The following is a 20,231-nucleotide window of genomic DNA, read 5'->3' as shown; positions in this document are numbered from 1 at the left end:
TAGTGGTCCTCGTCTGACCAGCCTGGTGAAGATTAGCATAGCAGAATAGAACACTCTGGGGTTAAAGAGGTACTGAATTACTGTAAAGATAACATAGAGGGATAGTAAAATGGCACCAACACCAATGGATCAGATATGCATGGAGTTTCCAATGTATAGAGAGGTGATAAAAGAGATGTCTAGGAAATGGGAAGGAAGAACAAAGGGGCTGAACACAAAATGGCCAGCAGAGGGGACATTTGATGTGGGAGTATGTAGAGAAATGGAAGCATTGATAAAAAATCATAAACCAAAAGATAAGAGCCAGAAGAGGATTATGAAACGAGATAGGGAACTAATGATGCTCCATATGTTTAAAACCAAGGGGATAGAAATAATAAAACAGGAAAGGGAAGGAAAAAAGGTGGATGAAGAAAAAGAAGAGAGACCCCCTCCCTATGCAGCACCAATGGAGACGAAAGGGAATTTGCAAATGCCCATGATGGAGTTTAAAGGAGAAGTGCACATGGCAGGAGAAATAGAAGTCACTGAAAAGAGGCCAATAGACTCAGAAGAAGAACCAGCAAATCTGTACCCAGACATCAAACTGAGAGGAACAGCGAGCTATAATACTGGAGAAGCATTGGGATCAGAACATGGCAGCACAGAGGATCAATGGACATCAAGTCAAAAGTGGGGAAGACCAGGAGGATCTGATCAAGAAATACACCAAGAAAGGTTAACTCAACAAAGGATAAGGGATGAATTGGACAGACAATGCCAGGAAGCGATAATAGAAGGGATAAAAGGGTGTGCGGAGCGACAGGACAAAGAACAAAGGAAACAAAAGAAACAAGGAAGAATGTCTGAGGATGAAGACCTGATACAACTTGAGGTGGATGACGACATGACAGCAACACAAAAAATGAAAGAAAGTGACAGAAAACAACAAAGGATGAGAGAAGATATAGCCAGCATCCAGGTCAAGTCACAAAAACTGTCAAACTTAATGAGAAAGGAAAAAGGGATGTGGGAAAAGATGAGAGGGCCGGCAAGAGGAAGAGAGCACATCGCTCCAGACGTAAACACCCTGGAATACCATCCAAGGGGAGAAGTAAAACAGGTTACAGGACAGCTTTATCTTGAAGACATGCCAGAGAAAAATAAGCAAAGATGGAAGAGAGCAACATCAGGGAGACTGGTCAAAACTGATGTGGAATCTGCCGGAGATGATGAAGAATCTTCAGATGAAGATGACGGGAGAAAACCAGTTAGACGACATAACAAGGTGGGATCGTCACAGTGTCCCATCATAATAAAAGGACAGTATGACTGCTATGTGCCATGGGCCAACCATGATCTCGAAGGATTCCTGGCAGCCCTTCCTGACATATATGAAGGAGCAGGAAGGTGGATTAGAGATGTTGAGGAGAGAGCAGTAGGAATTCAGCTGGCCCTGGGAGACATTAAAGCACTTCTTGCAAGATGCATTGGAGGAGGCAAAATGGCAGAAATACTCGAAAAAGCCAAAGTAGGAAATGCAGTAGACAACACAAAGTATGATGAAATACCATTCAGCAGATGCCGAAATGTCATCTGGAAGGCCCTGAGAGAGGAATTTCCCACCAACCTAGATCCAAAATCAATAAAAGGAGAACCACTGGGAGCAACTGAAAACCTGAAAGCCTACATCGAACAAGAGTTAAAAAGATGGAAGCTGGAAATGGAAAAAGTTCCAGAGAAAGATCCCTGGATGACAGCTGTGTTCCGAACATCCATAATAGAAGCTATGCCTATACCAGTAAAGGACAAGCTGGAAGACGTGGTGGGGTTCACTACTAAGACACAGAAAGAGTTCTGTGCCCATGTGATACATGCAGTGGAACAACACAGACGAAATGAAGAAAAAATAAAGCAACAAGAGAAGGACATACGTAAGAAACTGGAGCAATTGCAATTGGAAGAACTAACAGGAAACAAGAAAAGAATTCAAGCAGCATTAAAAGGAAAAGATGCACCAACCACTGTAATGGCGCCAGTGAATACAGCATTACAAATTCCGATCAATGCACAGGCCCAGATGACTCCAAATGAGACAGTTGCACCTATGGTTCCCTGTGCCCATGTATCAACCTGTACCAGCAGTTCAGGCAGCACCAATGGCTCCTGTACCAAGTGTTCAAAATCTGATACCTATGCAGGGCCAGATAATGCAACAGCCCATGCCAGCTGTGATGTACCACTTCCCCGATCAAATGAACAGAAGATGGAATCGACAGTACCAAGGGGGAAGAGGAAGAGGACGAGGAAGACAGAATTATGACAACGGCCCAACAAATGCATGTTGGGGGTGTAACCAAGTGGGATACCGAAAAAGAGAATGCCCGATGAACCCCTGGCCACAAGCGCACCAGGCAAACACCAACAACTGGCAACAGGACCCTCAGCAGCAGCAGCAGGCCCCGGGTCCCCTCAACCCATAGCGCAGACCACCACAAGGTTACTAGGGATGCCCAGAGAATCCTACGGGGAGGGGTCAGCTTCCAATGATATCAACTGATGCTGATCAAGAACCAATATTGAAGGTTAAGATAGAGGGCAAAGTAACACCGGTTATGTTAGATACTGGAGCCACTTTTACGTGTATAAGTCCAAGTTATGCCTCTCACCTCCCCCGGTCTGGAAAATATGTAAAGACAGTAGGATTCTCGGGACAAACGCAGTTGATTCCAATGACGGCTCCAGTAAACATAGAAGTAAAAGGAAAAGCAGTAAACATTCCAATCTTAATATCAGAAAATACACCAGTGAACTTATTGGGAAGAGACGCTATATGCAAAATGAATTTACAGATATGGTGCACTCCAGAAGGGATCTACATTGATGACAGAGGGGTGAAACAAATGACAGTGACAAAACAACCTGAACCTCAATGTCCACAAGCAAACGTATATTGGTTGGGAAATCTAGGCAAAGAAGTGAACAACACAATAAATAAGTGGGGAAAATATATTAGGGCACAGTTAGGAGATCCAAATGTGCCTGGAGCAGAGCATCATTGTACGTTAATGTATGATGAAACAAGAAACCCAGAATTGGAGAAAAAATGGCTGAACGAAACAAAACAACAAGAAATCACCTTGACGTCAGAATATATAATAGTTGGACAGGAGGGAGCTGCACTCAAGATAGAGAATAATGACTTTATAGACAGATGGTTTCAGATACCAGAGTCTGTTCCACATGTGACAATCTATGTGAGCAAAGGAAGGGAACAAAAAGACTTAGGACAAATGATGAAGAGAGCAGAGAGGGTATAATGGAGAGGGACAGAGAATCCTCTTATCATGGACTCACCAGATAGAACATACCTAAAGATCCTATGTGCCACCCAAATGATAGGAACGCCTAAGATAGTAGTCATTTCACCTGCTGAAAAACTAGACTCAAAAATGGTAGAGCTGATGGCAGAAATGGAAAAAGTAGTGCCAGCAGAACTGTGGTCACGCCATGACATGGATGTGGGGTTGGTAGTATCTGCAAATCCAATCCAAATAACAATAAAACCAGGACCCCGACCTCCACGAAAACAGCAGTACCCACTTAAACCAGAGGCAACATTGGGGATTAAGAGTACTATTGAATGATTACTTAAGGCAGGAGTGTTAATAGAAACATCAAGCTGTTGTAATACACCTATACTACCAGTAGCGAAGGCAAATAAAGCAAAGTGGCGATTAGTACATGATTTGAGGGCAGTTAATGAAGTAGTAGAGAATTGGCCTGCAGAAGTACCCAATCCGCATACTCTGCTGACTAATGTTCCCCCTGCTGCTAATTATTTCACTGTGATTGACTTGTGTTCTGCCTTTTTCAGTATTCCTTTAGCAGAGGAAAGCAGACAGCTCTTTGCATTCACCTATCAAGGTAAACAATTCACGTACACACGACTACCACAAGGATTCAAGCACTCGCCTCATGTGTTTAACCAGGTATTAAAAACAGACTTAGAAGATCTCAGAATGGACAGCACATTGATCCAGTATGTGGATGTCTTATTGATCTGCTCACAAACGTTAGAACAGTGCCACCAGGATACTATTAAAGTCCTTACTAAACTGGCTGAAGGGGGTCATAAGGTATCAAAAGAAAAGTTACAGTACTGTTTACCCCAGGTGGAGTACCTGGGACGAATTATTGCACACCAGACTAAAGCAATATCACCAAGTCAGTTGGAGGGCATAAGTAAAGCGGCACAACCGCAAACAGTGGGACAAATGATGACCTTTTTAGGAATGACAGGATTTAGTTCAGATTGGATAGAAGACTATGCTATTAAAACAAACCCCCTGCGAGCACTGATGAAGCAAACAGGACAGCAAAATCTTAGAAGTAGGCTAACCTGGGGTGCGGATGCATTAGTAGCCTTTGAATCACTAAAGAAAAAACTGCAAACAGCACCTGCACTAGCCCCAGATTACACTAAACCGTTTCATTTGTATGTAGCGGATAGAAAAAGTGGTTATGCATTAGCAGTACTGATGCAGGAACTATGTAGTGGAAGACGAAAACAACCTATAGCATATTATAGTACAAAACTGGACAGTGTAGCTCAAGGATACCCGCCATGCTATCAAGGATTAGCTGCAGTTTATTTTGCGTATGAAAAAGCCTCCACAGTGACTATGGGATACCCAGTGGTGATCTACACTCACCATAAGATAGTAGAGCTAATAGAGAATGGGAAATTTGTACTAACACAGGCAAGATGTTTAGCATGTTCAACACTACTGACATACCCAGATGTAACTGTAAAGAGATGTACCACTGTGAATCCAGCAAACTATATTCCCTTGGAGGACGAAGGAACTCCACATGATTGTGTGGCAAATTCATTAGCATTTACACGGTTAAGGCCTGACCTGGAGTCAATACCAATGGTTGAGGCGGAAGTAGAATACTTTGTCGATGGATCCTGTTTTAAGGACCACTTGGGAAATCATGCTGGGTTTGCTGTGGTAAAAAAGCAGGGAGATAATTTTGTGCCAGTTGTGGTTCAGCATTGCGAGCAGCCATGCTCAGCATAAGTGGCAGAATTGAAAGCACTGACCAAAGCCTGTCTGCTCACAAAAGATCAAAAAGTCAACATATATACAGACTCTGCATATGCGCACGGAGTGTGTCACTTGTTTGGTGCAGTGTGGAAACAAAGAGGGTTCAAAAAGAGTGATGGAACACCAATCCAGCATAATGATCAGATAATCAGATTGATTTCAGCAATAATGAGTCCAAAAAAGTTAGCTATAGTTAAATGCCAGGCCCACAAAAAAGGCAAGTATTTTGTTATTAGAGGAAATAATGCTGCAGATGAATATGCAAGAGAAGCCTCAGGATGTAAAGTAGCAATAATGGCACCACAAGTGATATTGCAGGTCCAGCCAAGTTTAGCAGATATAGCACGGATACAGCTTCAAGCTGGCCCACCTGAACTAACACAATGGCAGCAGAGGGGGGCGACAAGGGACGTGAATGGAATATGGAGGTCACATGAGGGACAGGTATTGGCTCCAGTAGCACTCCTGAACATGCTAATTTCTGATGCACACGGATTTGACCATTGTGCAAGGGGCGAGGTAGTGAGGAAAATAAAACAACAGGGCTACTGGTCTCCATACTTGCAGGCCTCTGTAGATGAGTTTTTAGCAAACTGTGAGATTTGTGAAACACACAATGTCAGGAAGGGTACAACCGCTCCATTAGGACATATTCCAGCACCGGAGGGCCCATTCAAACATCTAGTGATGGACTACGTAGATATGATAAAATCAGTCAGAGAGAAAAGATATATGTTGGTCATAATAGACAGATTCAGTAGATGGGTAGAAGCAGTTCCCTCAGCAGACCAGGGAGCGCAAACAGTGATCAAATTCCTGACGAGAGAAGTTATCCCAAGGTTTGGAATACCGTCGCAAATCAGCTCAGATAATGGCTCAGCATTCATTCAGAGAGCAGTAAAAATGATAATACAACAGCTGCGAATAAAACAACGATTAGGGTGTGTCTACCATCCACAGTCGCAGGGGATGGTGGAGAGAGTAAATGGGAATCTCAAGGCAAAAATTGTGAAAATCTGCCAAGAAACAAGGCTTAATTGGGTTGATGCGCTTCCGTTGGCATTAATGAAATATCACATGCAAGAGATTGTTCCGAGATGGGGAATTCCAAGAAAAATCAGCTCGGACAATGGTACACACTTTGTCAATGAAGCAATAAAGCAGGTGGGTCAGTTTTTGGGAATTGACATGAGAACACTCTACAGATACCACGCCGCAAGTGGAGGCTTTCTTGAGAGGGAGAATCAAACGTTCAAGAACAAATTAGCTAAGTGCTGTGAGGAAACTGGGCTCACATGGGTTAAAGCACTCCCAATTGTGTTGATGTACACCAGAATGAGAAAAAGAGTCAAAACAAATTTAAGTCCATTTGAAAACACTTTTTGGTAGACCCCATTCATGGGAATAGAGGGGGGTAGACAAAGGCTGCCATCAACAGATCTGTGTGAGAATGATATGTTGAATTATTGCAGAGAAATGTCTTCTCTGTTGTCCAATGTTTGTGTTCAAGTGAAAGATGCTGAAACCTTCCTGCATAAGATAAGGCCTGGAGATTTTGTTGTGATTCATGACCTGAGGAGAAAAAGCTGGAAGGCGAAATGGTGGTTAGCACCATTCCAAGTGCTACTAACGACTCACACGCCAGTGAAGGTCGCAGAGAGAGCTATGTGGGGGTTCATGCCAACCATTGAAGTAAAGTTCTGCCCACATCGCAGAAGAATCAGTAACAGGAAGAGATTGTTCCGAGTGAATGTCAATAAACACCGAGATCAAGTTTGAAAAACCAAGTACCACTATCAGTGGAAGAGCAAGGCCAACCACAGAGAATAACACGGCCTGTGTGCAGAGTGGACCCCATCGTGTGGTCACAAGCAGTAATCATTGTGAAAAGGTATGAACTGGGGGCACTAGTGAGCTATGGGTCGATAGGTCGCACTCCCTTATTATAAAATTGACTTGTTAACAATAACTTCTACATAAAAATAGTTTTTTCTCACAAGCTGGATTTGCTGAAGGTTCGTTGATACTCATCGGCTACAAGATGAAAGCGAGCTCGAAGTCACAAGCCTCAAAAAGCAAAAAGCAGAACGAGGCAGGCCCTTTCGCACCGACCTCTCCTGACGGCGATGTTCCACCGGGCGAACCTTCGCAACGGTCGGCAGATGCTACAGTCCTGGAAGCCATTAACTTGTTACGTTCAGATCTGAGAGCTACCAAAGTTGAAATTTGTCAGACGATTGACACGCGCATTGAAGAGATGGCCACAACTATCAGAGGGGAAATATCTGCTCTCAAATCTGAAACTCAAGTCGCCATTCTGGCCTTGCAGACTACGTCCGCGCAACAAGGTTCTACTTTGGCCAACTTAGAACGCTCAGCAAATCATTCTTCAGATGCCATAACCAAACTTCAATTGGAGGTGAAACGTCTATGTACTGAGGTGAATCTTCTTGCAGACAAGTGCATGGATCTAGAGGGACGATCTAGAAGACAAAATGTGCGAATAGCCGGGCTGAAAGAAGGGTCTGAGAAGGGCAGAGATATGAACACTTTTGTTTCAGAACTCTTGAAAGATGCGTTGTCACTTGAGGATTGCCAGCTAGTGGACCGTGCTCACAGGGCTTTACGTAAGCGACCGGAGGGCACCGAGCCGCCGCGGTCGCTTATTGTGCGGCTGCATTACTTTCGGGATGTGACAATGATCCTTAGGAAAGCTGTTGAACGAAAGGATCTTACTTTTAACGGTCAGAGGATCCGTGTTTTCCCTGACTTTACGCCCGAGGTGGCAAAGTGCAGAGCTGCATTTAACAGAGCCAGAGCAATACTTCGAGACAAGCCAGGAGTGCGGTATGGGACAGTATTTCCAGCGAAATTGAGAGTGACTTTTAATGGCACAGAGACAGTGTTCACAGATGCGAAGAAAGCAGAAGAGTTTGCCGAGCTTCACTTTGGTTCGGGCCGTGAGGATGCTGAAGACGGAGGCTGCTGATAATGGCATTGTCGTGCTGGGTTACGAATAGCTGTACAGCGTTCAAGTGTTTACACTTACGGATTGCCTTTCATTGAAGTATATGTGCATCTTTATTGAAGTTGGATTTTGTTTTTTGTTTTTTAAATAAATAGGGTAGGATGGATCGTCCTTCCAGATTTTTATTTATCTCTTTTCATATTTTTAATTTGTCAATAAGTCTGTTTTCTCAAATCTTTATTATTTTATAATAAGCATTCTTTTTACTTCAAAATATATGCCTTTTGCGGGGCTGCCTTAAACTTCTATTGTTAGAAGGGTTTAGTGAAGGAAGTTAGTATGGTTCATGTTCATTTTTTGGTATCTTGTTATTGCTGTTCTGTTTTGTTTTTTTTCGTAACTTCCTTAGTGGGATCGCACCTTACTTTGAAGGTTTATCTTGGTATAGGCAAGAGCATGTTAAAGGGAGGGTTGTTCTGGGACGTCTATATTCAGTATGTGACCATATATGTCACACTGATGGGGTTTAAATTCATATTGTATGAGCTGACACCATGCAGGACAACGTAACTCAGCGGGATAAGGGGAGACAATTTACTATGGTCACTTGGAATGTTAAAGGATTAAATCATCCCGTTAAAAGGGGAAAAGTTTTGACACACCTAAAGATGCTATCTAGTGACATAATTTTTCTTCAAGAATTAATAAAAGTGAATACATCATACTAAGATGTAGATGGATTGGTCAAACTTATCATGCTACGTGTGCAGCTAGATCAAGAGGGGTGGCCATACTCTTCAGAAAGGGCACACCATTCATCCATAAGACAACCATCGTAGATAAGGAGGGGAGATATCTAATTGTTATTGGAGATTTATATACATTACCCATAACACTGGTTAATATTTATGGACCTAATACAGACTCGCCTTCATTTTTTAAACATAATTTTTGCTCAGATCCCTGACATCTCCCAAACTAATTTACTCATTGCAGGTGACCTAAATTTAGTTTTAGATCCCTATTTGGACAGATCATCATCCCGTAGAGCACCACCTTCTAATTCCAGCATTTTCATGAAGGAATATTGTAATAATTCAAATTTGTTTGATATTTGGAGAATTTTTAACCCTCGAGACAGAGCGTACTCTTTTTATTCCAATGTTCATAATGTATATACCAGAATTGATTATTTCCTGGCTGATGCTAAATTGGTGCCATTGGCCAGTAAGGTTGCGTATAAGGACATAGTGATTTCAGATCATGCTCCTATTTCATTCTCTTTAAATCTAGCTAACTTGCCTCATTGTGATAGGATATGGAAACTGGACCCACAGCTTTTAAAGGAACCACAATTTTGTAAATCTTTAAGTGAACAAATTTCTTTTTTCTTTGATATGAATGATCTTCCTGAAACGTCCCCCTCAATACTGTGGGAGACCATGAAAGCTTATACCAGGGGCTGTATTATTTCCTTTCAGGCTTCTAGAAAGAAAAGGAAAAGGGCTGAGTTGGCAGATCTGGAACAACAAATTAATAGATTGGATAAATTAAATGCATTGCATCCATCCATGGAGATTTATAAGAAGATGCTCTTATTAAGATTTAGATACAATCAGATTCTTTCAGATCGCTTGGCTAGGGAATTTTTATTTACGCAACAAACCTTTTTTGAATTCGGTGAAAAACCTCATAAGTTACTGGCTAGACAAATTAGGAACATGGAAAGTGATCATACTATAAGTAAAGTCAAGTCAGAAAATGGTGTCATATTAACATCTCACACGGACATTAATAGCAGATTCAAACAGTTCTATGAGTAATTATACTCCTCCAGGGCCTCAATCAATGACCTGGCTGCTGAAAATTTCTTGGATAGTTGTGATCTCCCCACTCTAGATCAGAAAGATCGTGACTTCTTCAATGCAGAACTTTCAGTTTCTGAAATACAAGACTCGATTAGGTCAATGAAGTGCGGAAAGGCCCCTGGCCCTGATGGGTACTCTTGTGAATTTTACAAACAATTCAGTGATCTCTTTTCACCTTATTTATTTAAAATGTATACCCATGCAAATACTATTGGCATGCTACCTCCTATGTTAAATGAGGCTACCATAACAGTATTACTTAAAAAGGGGAAAGATCCAGAAGAAGTAAGTAGCTATAGGCCAATTTCACTTTTAACATGTGACCAAAAAATTCTGGCCAAAGCTTTATCCAACAGGCTTCGGTCTGTAATTGATAAACTTGTTCACCCCAATCAGACAGGATTTATACCAAATAGGCACTCCTTTTCAAATCTTAGACGTCTTTTTAATATAATTTACTCCCATAACACACTTGCGAAGGACCTGGTTATAGTTTCTCTTGACGCAGAGAAAGCTTTTGACCAATTGGAGTGGTCTTATCTGTTTAAAGTTTTAAGAAAGTTTGATATTGGTGATAGTTTTGAAAAGTGGATAGCGATTCTCTACCGTAGGCCCTCTGCAAGAATTCTGACTAATAAGATGCTCTCTTCAACGTTTCAACTACACAGAGGTTCCAGACAAGGTTGTGCTTTATCTCCCTTACTCTTTGCTTTGGCACTCGAGCCCTTAGCATACACTATTCGTTCCGACCCCAAAATACATGGATATAGCACAGAGAATACACTAAGTAAAATCTCATTGTATGCTGACGACATCCTGTTATATATTACTAAGCCTAATTTTACTATCGCAAGAATCTTGGAAATTATCTCTCATTTTGGAACATTTTCAGGATACCGGATAAACTGGTCTAAGAGCGAATTAATGCCTATAAAGTTTCGAGATCTTTCAGTTATACAACACTTCCCCTTTAAAATAACACAGCAAAAATTTACGTATTTAGGAATTGAGGTTACAAAAGATTTCCAGTCATTATTTAAGGTTAACTTTCCCCCTCTAGTGTCTAAATTGAAAAATAATATTCAGTTTTGGAGATCACTTCCTATTTCCTTGGTAGGTAGGGTTAATATTATTAAAATTATTTTTCTTCCTCAAATTCTCTATCTTTTTCAGAACATCCCAATATTTTTACCTAAGATTTTTTTCAAGCAATTAGATTCAATCATTATTTCTTTTTTATGGGAGTATAAAGCCCATCGGATAAGTAAAGCTCATCTTTGTAAGCCTAAAGCTGAAGGCGGATTGGCACTCCCAAATTTCTCTCTTTATTACTATGCCAGTGCTATTCATACTATTATAATGTGGCTAGACCCCAACTTTGCACACCCCACTTGGATCCAAATGGAAAGAGAAGCATGTAGTCCATATGATATTGGGGCAGTGATCTTGTCTCCTACAAAGATAGAGAAATTGGCTTACAATCATAATTGTATAATCCATATTACTATTCGCATTTGGAAGCAGATTAAATCAAAATTTGTAATAAAGTCCTTATCTTTTCTCTTACCAATTGGAGGGAATCCATCATTTAGTCCTTCTACAATGGATTCTGCTTTCACAAAGTGGAGCGACGTGGGCATTCGGAATATTGGGGACCTATTCATTGATGGTACTTTTGTCTCCTTTAGTCAACTGCAGGCAAAATACGGTTTGCATAAAAACCGTTTTTTCCGATATTTGCAGCTCAGGGACTATGTAAGAAAGCATTTTCCTAGTCTGGATGAGGCTTCTTCTGCTAAATTTGATGAACTTTTAGGGCTTGGATGTGGGGTTAGTCATTTGATTTCTCTGTTGTATAACGCTTTACTATCCACAACTCCACCTTCTACACAGGGTATAAGATTACAGTGGGAGCAGGAAATGGGGGAGGAGATATGTGATGAGTTATGGGTTAATGCATTAGAGAATATCCATAAATGCTCTGTTAACTCTCGGCAGTGCCTTATCCAATTTAAGATTATTCACTGACTTCATTACTCTAAAACGAAGCTGCATAGAATTTTTTCAGATGTTTCCCCAATATGTGATAAATGTCAGGCAGAGGAAGCCACACTCTTGCATAGTTATGCTCTTTGCTCTAAGTTAACTCCATTCTGGACAAATATTTTTCAAATTCTGTCAGAAATATTACATGTTGAATTAGAGCCTGATCCACTTGTGGTGATATTCGGATTCTCAGATAGCATTACTTTTCAGCAGTTGTTGTCTTATGGACTTCTTATTGCAAAGAAACTAATACTTCAGTTTTGGAAGAACACCAAAGTCCCTACTGTTATAATGTGTTTGGATGAAATGGTTAGGTTATTACATCTGGAAAAAATTTGTTTTTCTTTATCAAACTAACCGGATCAGTTTGATAAGATTTGGTCTTCCCTTCTCCGCTACCTTGATAGCTCAGTTTAAGTTGGCGTGCTTAGTTAGGCTGAGTGTGTAGTACTGATTGCCCCATTAGTGGGATATGTCTTATGTCCCTAGGGTGGGGTGGGTGGTAATGGGAACTGTTCTTTTTATTTTATTTTATTTTTTTATTTTATTTTATCTTTATTTATTTATTTGTATTTACTTATTTATCTTATGTTGCCTTTTATGCTTTTATGTTTATAATGAGGAATCATAAAAAGCAATGTAACAATGATTGTCAAATTGTTGGATTCCCTAATAACAACATTTTTAAACAAAAAAATAATATAATGACATGACCACATGTGCAACAAGTTTAAAAAGTTTATTTGCACCTTGAATACATTACAGAGGACACAACCTCAAGGACTCAAGATGGCGCCGAGTATGGCTGCTGCGTTGCGAGCTCCGTTACAACACTGCGGTTTATTGTTTGTTTTGTTTACAGTTCTTTGTTTTTTTGTCTTGGATGTTGTCTGCCTTATTGTTTACGACAGACAAACGCTTTTGGACATTAGTTCTACAATCACACATCGAAAACCGGACTTCAAATTCCTTAATGCCGACCCGCTGTTTACAAACACGCCGGCGGAGCCCTTTGTCTGTGCTGCTCGGCCGCGGAAACGCAGAAGGAAAAGAGGAAAACGAGCCGGCGTTCTCATCAGAGTAAGACGTCGTGCAAATCGACCCCGCTACCCAGTATACTACTGGCAAATGTTCAGTCTCTGGACAACAAACTCTGCGAGCTGAGAGCGCGGATCTCTTTCCAACGAGAGACGAGGGACTGCTGCGTTATGTGCCTTACAGAAACCTGGCTGTCTCACGGAGATTCCAGACTCGGCCATCGAAATCACGGGCTTTTCCGTGCACCGAGCGGACAGAGCGAAAGACCTCTCTGGTAAAAGCAGAGGTGGTGGTGTATGTTTTATGATCAACAAATCATGGTGTGATCAGAGGAACGTACATTTCATCAAGTCTTTTTGCTCTCCTGATCTGGAATATCTCATGCTTCTGTGTCGACCATTCTGGCTGCCGAGGGAATTCACAGCGGTTATCATCACAGCTGTGTACATCCCCCGCAAGCCGACACAGACCGGGCACTCAGGGAACTGTATGGGTGTATAAGTGAGCAGGAAACCGCGCACCCTGAGGCTGCGTTCATTGTTGCCGGGGACTTTAACAAAGCCAACTTCAAAGCAATCGCCCCAAAATACCACCAACACATAAAGTTCAACACACGAGGGGACCGGGTTTTGGATCATTGTTACTCTCCCTTCCGGGAAGGCTACAAATCCCTCCCCGCCCCCATTTGGCAAATCGGACCATTCTTCCGTTCTGCTTCTGCCCGCTTACAGGCAGAAACTGAAACAGGAAGCACCCACCCTCAGAACGATCCAGTGCTGGTCGGACCAATCAGACTCTGCGCTACAAGACTGTTTTGATCACGCGGACTGGGAGATGTTCCGGTCCGCCTCTGATGACGACATCGAGGTTTACGCTGACAGCGTAACGTGTTTCATCAGGAAGTGCGTAGAGGACGTTGTTCCGACCAAAACTATACGGATATACCCCAACCAGAAACCATGGGTTAACGGCGATGTTCGCGCGGCACTCACTGCGCGGACCTCCGCTTTTAATTCTCCTAACACGGAGGAGCGTAAACAAGCCAGTTATGCCCTCCGTAACACTATCAGTGCAGCTAAACGCCAGTACAGGCACAAGCTTGAAGGCCAGTTCAACACCACTGACTCTAGAAGTATGTGGCAGGGAATTAACACAATCACGGACTACAAGCGGAATAAAGTCTCCGCCATGAACACCGCTGCATCTCTCCCGGACGAACTTAATACATTTTATGCTCGTTTTGAGGACAGTAACACCGCCCTCGCGGAGAGAGCACTCGCTGCTGACGCTACAGAGGTTGATTCACTCTCCGTCTCTGTTGTGGATGTAACCCGATCATTCCGACGGGTGAACATCCGTAAAGCCGCGGGTCCAGACGGCATTCGGGCCGCGTCATCAGAGCGTGCGCGAATCAACTGGCTGGTGTTTTTACGGACATTTTCAATCTGTCCCTCTCCCTGTCTGTAGTCCCCACATGCTTCAAAACATCAACCATTGTGCCTGTACCGAAGCAAGCTATAATCACATGCTTAAATGACTGGCGTCCTGTTGCTCTGACCCCCATCATCAGCAAATGCTTCGAGAGGTTAATCAGAGATCACATCTGCTCTGTTCTGCCCCCTCTTTGGACCCATTGCAGTTTGCCTACCGCAACAACCGCTCCACTGATGATGCCATTGCATCTACAATACACACTGCTCTCTCCCACCTGGAAAAAGGAACACATATGTGAGAATGCTGTTTGTAGACTACAGCTCAGCATTCAACACCATAGTGCCCTCCAAGCTTGATGAGAAACTCCGGGCTCTGGGCTTAAACAGCTCGCTGTGCAGCTGGATCCTGGATTTCCTGTCAGGCAGACGTCAGGTGGTTAGAATGGGCAGCAACACCTCCTCATCACTGACCCTCAACACTGGAGCCCCGCAGGGCTGTGTTCTCAGCCCACTCCTGTATTCCCTGTACACACATGACTGTGTGGCAACACATAGCTCCAATGCCATCATTAAGTTTGCTGACGATACGACGGTGGTAGGTCTGATCACTGACAATGATGAAAGAGCCTACAGAGAGGAGGTGCACACTCTGACACGCTGGTGTCAGGAGCACAACCTCTCCCTCAACGTCAGTAAAACCAAGGAGCTTGTTGTGGACTTCAGGAAGAAAGACGGAGAACACAGCCCCATCACCATCAATGGAGCACCGGTGGAGAGAGTCAGCAGCTTCAAGTTCCTCGGTGTCCACATTACTGAGGAACTCACATGGTCCGTCCACACTGAGGCCGTTGTGAAGAAGGCTCACCAGCGCCTCTTCTTCCTGAGACGGCTGAGGAAGTTTGGAATGAACCACCACATCCTCACACGGTTCTACACCAGCACTGTAGAGAGCATCCTGACTGGCTGCATCACCGCCTGGTACGGCAATAGCACCGCGTACAACTGCAAAGCCCTGCAAAGGGTGGTGCGAACTGCCAGGAACATCATCGGAGGTGAGCTTCCTCCCTCCAGGACATATACACCAGGCGGTGTGTGAAAAAAGCTCGGAGGATCATCAGAGACTCCAGTCACCCAAGTCATGGGCTGTTCTCACTGCTACCATCAGGCAGGCGGTATCGCAGCATCAGGACCCGCACCAGCCGACTACATGATAGCTTTTTCCCCAAGCAATCAGACTGTTGAACTCTTGATCTATCAGGATCAATAATTAGCACTGCACTTTATTAATCTATAATCTCACACTGGACTGTCAACATATTCTCCTCAATACAACTGCTATATATATATATATACACATATATATTTCATATACTCCCACTTATTGTATTGTATTGTATATTCTGTTCTATATTCTGCATTGTATATAATTATTGTGTTGTGTAAGTATGTGTACATCTGATTTGTAAATTGTTTTGTGTAAGTATGTGTACATTTGATATGTAAATTGTTTTGTGTAAGTATGTTGTTTATTGTAATTGGTATATGTCTCGTCACTGTCATGACTGCTATGTTGCTCGGAACTGCACACAAGAATTTCACCTACTGTTGCACTTGTGTACATGGTAGTGTGACAATAAAGTGATTTGATTTGATTTGATTTGATTTGATTTGAACCTTTATGCTTGTTGTTTTAGTTTTGTCACATGACAACAAAATGGCAACCAATATGTTGTTAACAGCACCTGACTTTGAATTTGTAGAAAATGTTTTTCCAAATATTAATAATATTTTAAAAACAAATTTGTTTCGCTGCTTTTTTATTTGTATTTTTTAGAAATAATAATAAAAGATTATTCGCCACAAAAAAAAAAGAAAAGGTACGAACTGAAAATAATTCAAGAATATTAACAACAGACCCCTGTATTCTAGCTGTGTGTGTTTAAGAGGAGCCAGATACAAGAAGAAGAGGCAGGCAGCCCTAGTTGTGGAAACAGCATCCGGCTGGGCACCGTTAATCAGCAAAACAGATAAGACTCTGAGTGCTTCAAAGACTGAACTCCTTCACACATTCTGGTCACACAGCTGCACACAGCTGCTTTAGTAAATGGAAGAAATGGAGACTGTGGCACCCATTCAGAGTGCAGGAAATGTGTGGTCTGGGTAAGAGTATGTGCATAATGACTTTGCTTGCAGTGACAATTTGTATGATAATACTGCACCTTACCGAGGACCTGAGAGTGTTATCAACAGGAAACCACACCAACTGGACTGACACAACTGCACCAAACGATACCAAGCGCATTTATGTTCGTGGAGCCAACGCATGGCCTGGAAGGAGAAATCATCACGATTCAGGAAGGAACAAATGTGACTTTCAACTGTAAGAAGAACTCCAAAGGAACTGTCCGAACTGTGAGGGACGCAGCGAAGAGTATGCACCTTTCTATGTCTGCAGAGATCCATGCAAGTGGGGCAACGTGAAAGCGTACTACTATGACTACAAGAAGGGGAACGACGAAAGATTAAGAGTGCAAAGAACAACAGACTCAGCAGCAACAGGGATGGAATGCGAGTAGAGCTGAGACAAGTAAGAAATTCTGATCAAGGCAGATACTACTGCGGACTGGATGAAGAAGGAACCGACTGGTATGAGACGATTGACATAATTATAGTTGAAGCAGCTCCAACAACGACGACAAAACCTTTTGAGGCACCTGAGCTTGAACAAGAGACAGAGGAAGAGATGGCTTGGATGGGAAACGGAGACACAAGAAAAGGTCAAGCGAATCCTGAAGTGCAGAAGGCCATGATGAGTTGTCAACGGAACAAGGCCTGTGCTCTGGCGATGCTGCAAAAGGAAGAACTGGAGATATCAACGAGCTGCTGGCTTTGTCTGCAAATGTCTCGTGCTTGGAAAGCTGTCCCGTTGACTGTAGCGACAGCAAAATAAACAAAGTGTCTGATTCCACAGCAAATGACTGATGTGCTCAAAGCTGTGATTGATCTGGAGAAAGGAAAGACACCAATAAAGCGACCTGCGGACGACTGCGACCATGTGCAGCAATATAACCACACTGATAAAGCGATTCCACCTCTGAGAGTGACGGCGACACAGGGTGATGTATGCATTTGTCTGAACAATGCAAGAAGGTTTAAAACAGGTTGGTCTGACTGCAGGGTCAGAATCGACGTGAAGGACAGAACAGCGGACAACTACACAGCCATCATCAATGACAAAGAAGTCAACTTCACATGCCCATTCAGCAAGCCACATGAAACCACACTCACTTCAGTGTGGGTGTGTGGCAACAGGGCATTTCATCGGATGCCAAAGAAATGGTCAGGGTGCTGTTATCCAGCATTGATGAATGTGGGTACATCTGTGTATTTGCCAAATAGGGCACCTGGGGTGGGAAGGGAAAAAAGAAATGTTGAAATCTTGCCTGGGGTTTTGCCAAAGCACTATGCAGGGTACACATTATCCGATCCATGGACGACGCCTGGAGCGAATGTGGGGTGGTCATTGTTCTTAGGGGTGGGTACAACAGTAACAATTAATAAGATAAATGGGCTAGCATGGACAGTATTAGCAATAGCTAATAGCACAGAAAATGCTTTGACAATGATAAATGATGAAATGAAACAGTTAAGGGATGCGGTCATTCAAAACAGGTTGGTTCTTGATATGTTAACTGCAGAGAAAGGGGAAGTTTGCAAAATGTTGGGAATGTCTTGTTGTTTCAATATTCCAGATTACAGTGACAACATCACGAATGTAATTGAACACATGAGAAAAGCCGTACAGGAGCCAGAACATATTGAAAGTACATGGGTTACTTGGTTTATGAATCTCTGGGGAGGATGGGGGTATTGGCTGATTCAAACTGTGTTACCAGTTGCGATGGTAGGACTCCTGATATTGTTATGTTTACCATGCATCATAACGTGTGTTTCCAGCTCATTACAGAGACTGGTTAAAGCAGGGGTGTCTGTTCAAATGGTAAAAATGACAGTATATCCAGAGGATGATGAACACAAATATGATGATACCAGTAGCGAGAGCTACTGTGAAATGTGTTAAAATGAGGTATGTCTTTTCTTTCTGAGAATGTTTTGATATGTAAAGAGGGTTATAAGCAGCGGTCATCCGTGTTACGAGATGACGTACAAGGAGAGGGTTTGAAATGAGGGATTTTATTCTACTTTAATTCTTTGTATTTTTATAGCCTGCTGACATAACCAAAATGTTAAACTTAATCTGTACACTATTTCTTGTTTATACTGAAGTGACTGAAGGTCTGATTTTATGTCAGATGTGCAGTAACAGTGTTTACTCATTTAGCCCGGCTTCAGATAAAGTCTTTACTTGCTTGCTAATACTTAAGGGGACTGTCCCCACAAAAAACAGCCTAAGCTTTTTATTTTCCAAATGTTATTTCACAAATGTTTAAGAGAGGGATCATTTATGCGAAAATCAGAGCTGAAGAGTGTAAGTGTGATGATATGACTTAAAATTTGTCTTATTGTTTATTATTGTCCCCGTGACCCTGTACACAGGATAAGCAGTTGACAATGGATGGATGGATGGTTTATTATTGTGATTGAGTAATCTGAATGAAAAAAAGCAGGGGAATTGTTGTAGAAATGTTGATACTCATTGATCAGTGATAGACATTGCAAGGGAATGCCTCTGTGTCTGAGGAAGGCAGAGGGGGAGGATTTGCTTCTGTCAGAAACCCTTGGGATAAAAGAGTATAAAATACAAGTCAGCCCTCCCTATCTTGGTCTCACTCACGGCACAGATTAACTCCTGTGTAATGACCGATCTAGTATAACCGGTAGCTGGGTAAATTAGGAACACGCACCATAGTAGCCCATAACCTACTGTAACTCAGAAGGTAGAGAGGAGTACTCTAGACAGTCCACTGTTTGTCCTTAGGATGCCGTTTTGATTATGTCTAGAAGGAACTTGTTTTTTGACTCGTGGAGGCACTAATTGCCTTTCTCAAACTCAACTGTGTGTCGAAGATATTTAGCGTGGACATTTTTTTTCCCCTGAATGGGAATCAAAGCCAGATTGCAGCAGTGAGAGCACAGAATCCTAACAGTTAGAACACAATGGAGGGCCTGATACATTTCAGCCCTCCAGAGGATCCGAAGATGCTTGGAAAAAATGCTGTGTTGTGAGAAAAAAAGTGTCTCCTTTGTCCAAACTAAAAAGCTTCACTCTGCCCCATGTGAGGCTCAAACTCACGACCTTCAGATTATGAGACTGACGTGCTGCCTAACTGCACCAACGAGGCACATTGCAAAAACCTGTTTAGCAGTGAAACCTTTAGCTTATAGCTCACTGTCCTTCAGTTTGGCTTGAAAGGGGCAAATTATTTCATTCTTATGTGCCAGGTTGGCTGAGCGGTCTAAGACTGCTGCTTTGTGGTTGTCACAATTTCTCCTTTCCAGGTAAAGGCAATGTGCTGTAATTATCCTGGAGCCCCGAAAAGTGAAGTAGTTATCATTCTTTCCACACTTTTCATGACACTCAGGAAAGTGGCACATTTCAAACATTCCACATCAATGGGCACCCCTCCACTCTGGAAGCAGCAAATTAGTTTGTGGTGGGCCAGTGGTGCAATGGACATTAAATTAGGAACACGCACCATAGTAGCCCATACCCCACTGTAACTCAGAAGGTAGAGTGAAGTACTCTAGACAGTCCACTGTTTGTCCTTAGGTTGCTGTTTTGATTATGTCTAGAAGGAACTTGTTTTTTGACTCATGGAGGCAC

The 20,231-nt window shown here is 42.5% G+C and overlaps 1 non-coding gene across 1 annotated transcript; it reads right to left on the bottom strand.

The window, feature by feature from the left end:
- Positions 1–19,675: 19,675 nt before the first annotated feature.
- trnam-cau (transfer RNA methionine (anticodon CAU)) lies at positions 19,676–19,749 on the bottom strand. The gene has a single exon. It is a non-coding gene; the product is annotated as a tRNA-Met (tRNA).
- Between the last annotated feature and the right edge of the window lie 482 nt (positions 19,750–20,231).

Source organism: Xyrauchen texanus, chromosome 45 (assembly GCF_025860055.1).
Source record: "Xyrauchen texanus isolate HMW12.3.18 chromosome 45, RBS_HiC_50CHRs, whole genome shotgun sequence".
Classification (NCBI taxonomy): Eukaryota; Metazoa; Chordata; class Actinopteri; order Cypriniformes; family Catostomidae; genus Xyrauchen; species Xyrauchen texanus.
This window is presented reverse-complemented; position numbering and strand designations above follow the sequence as displayed.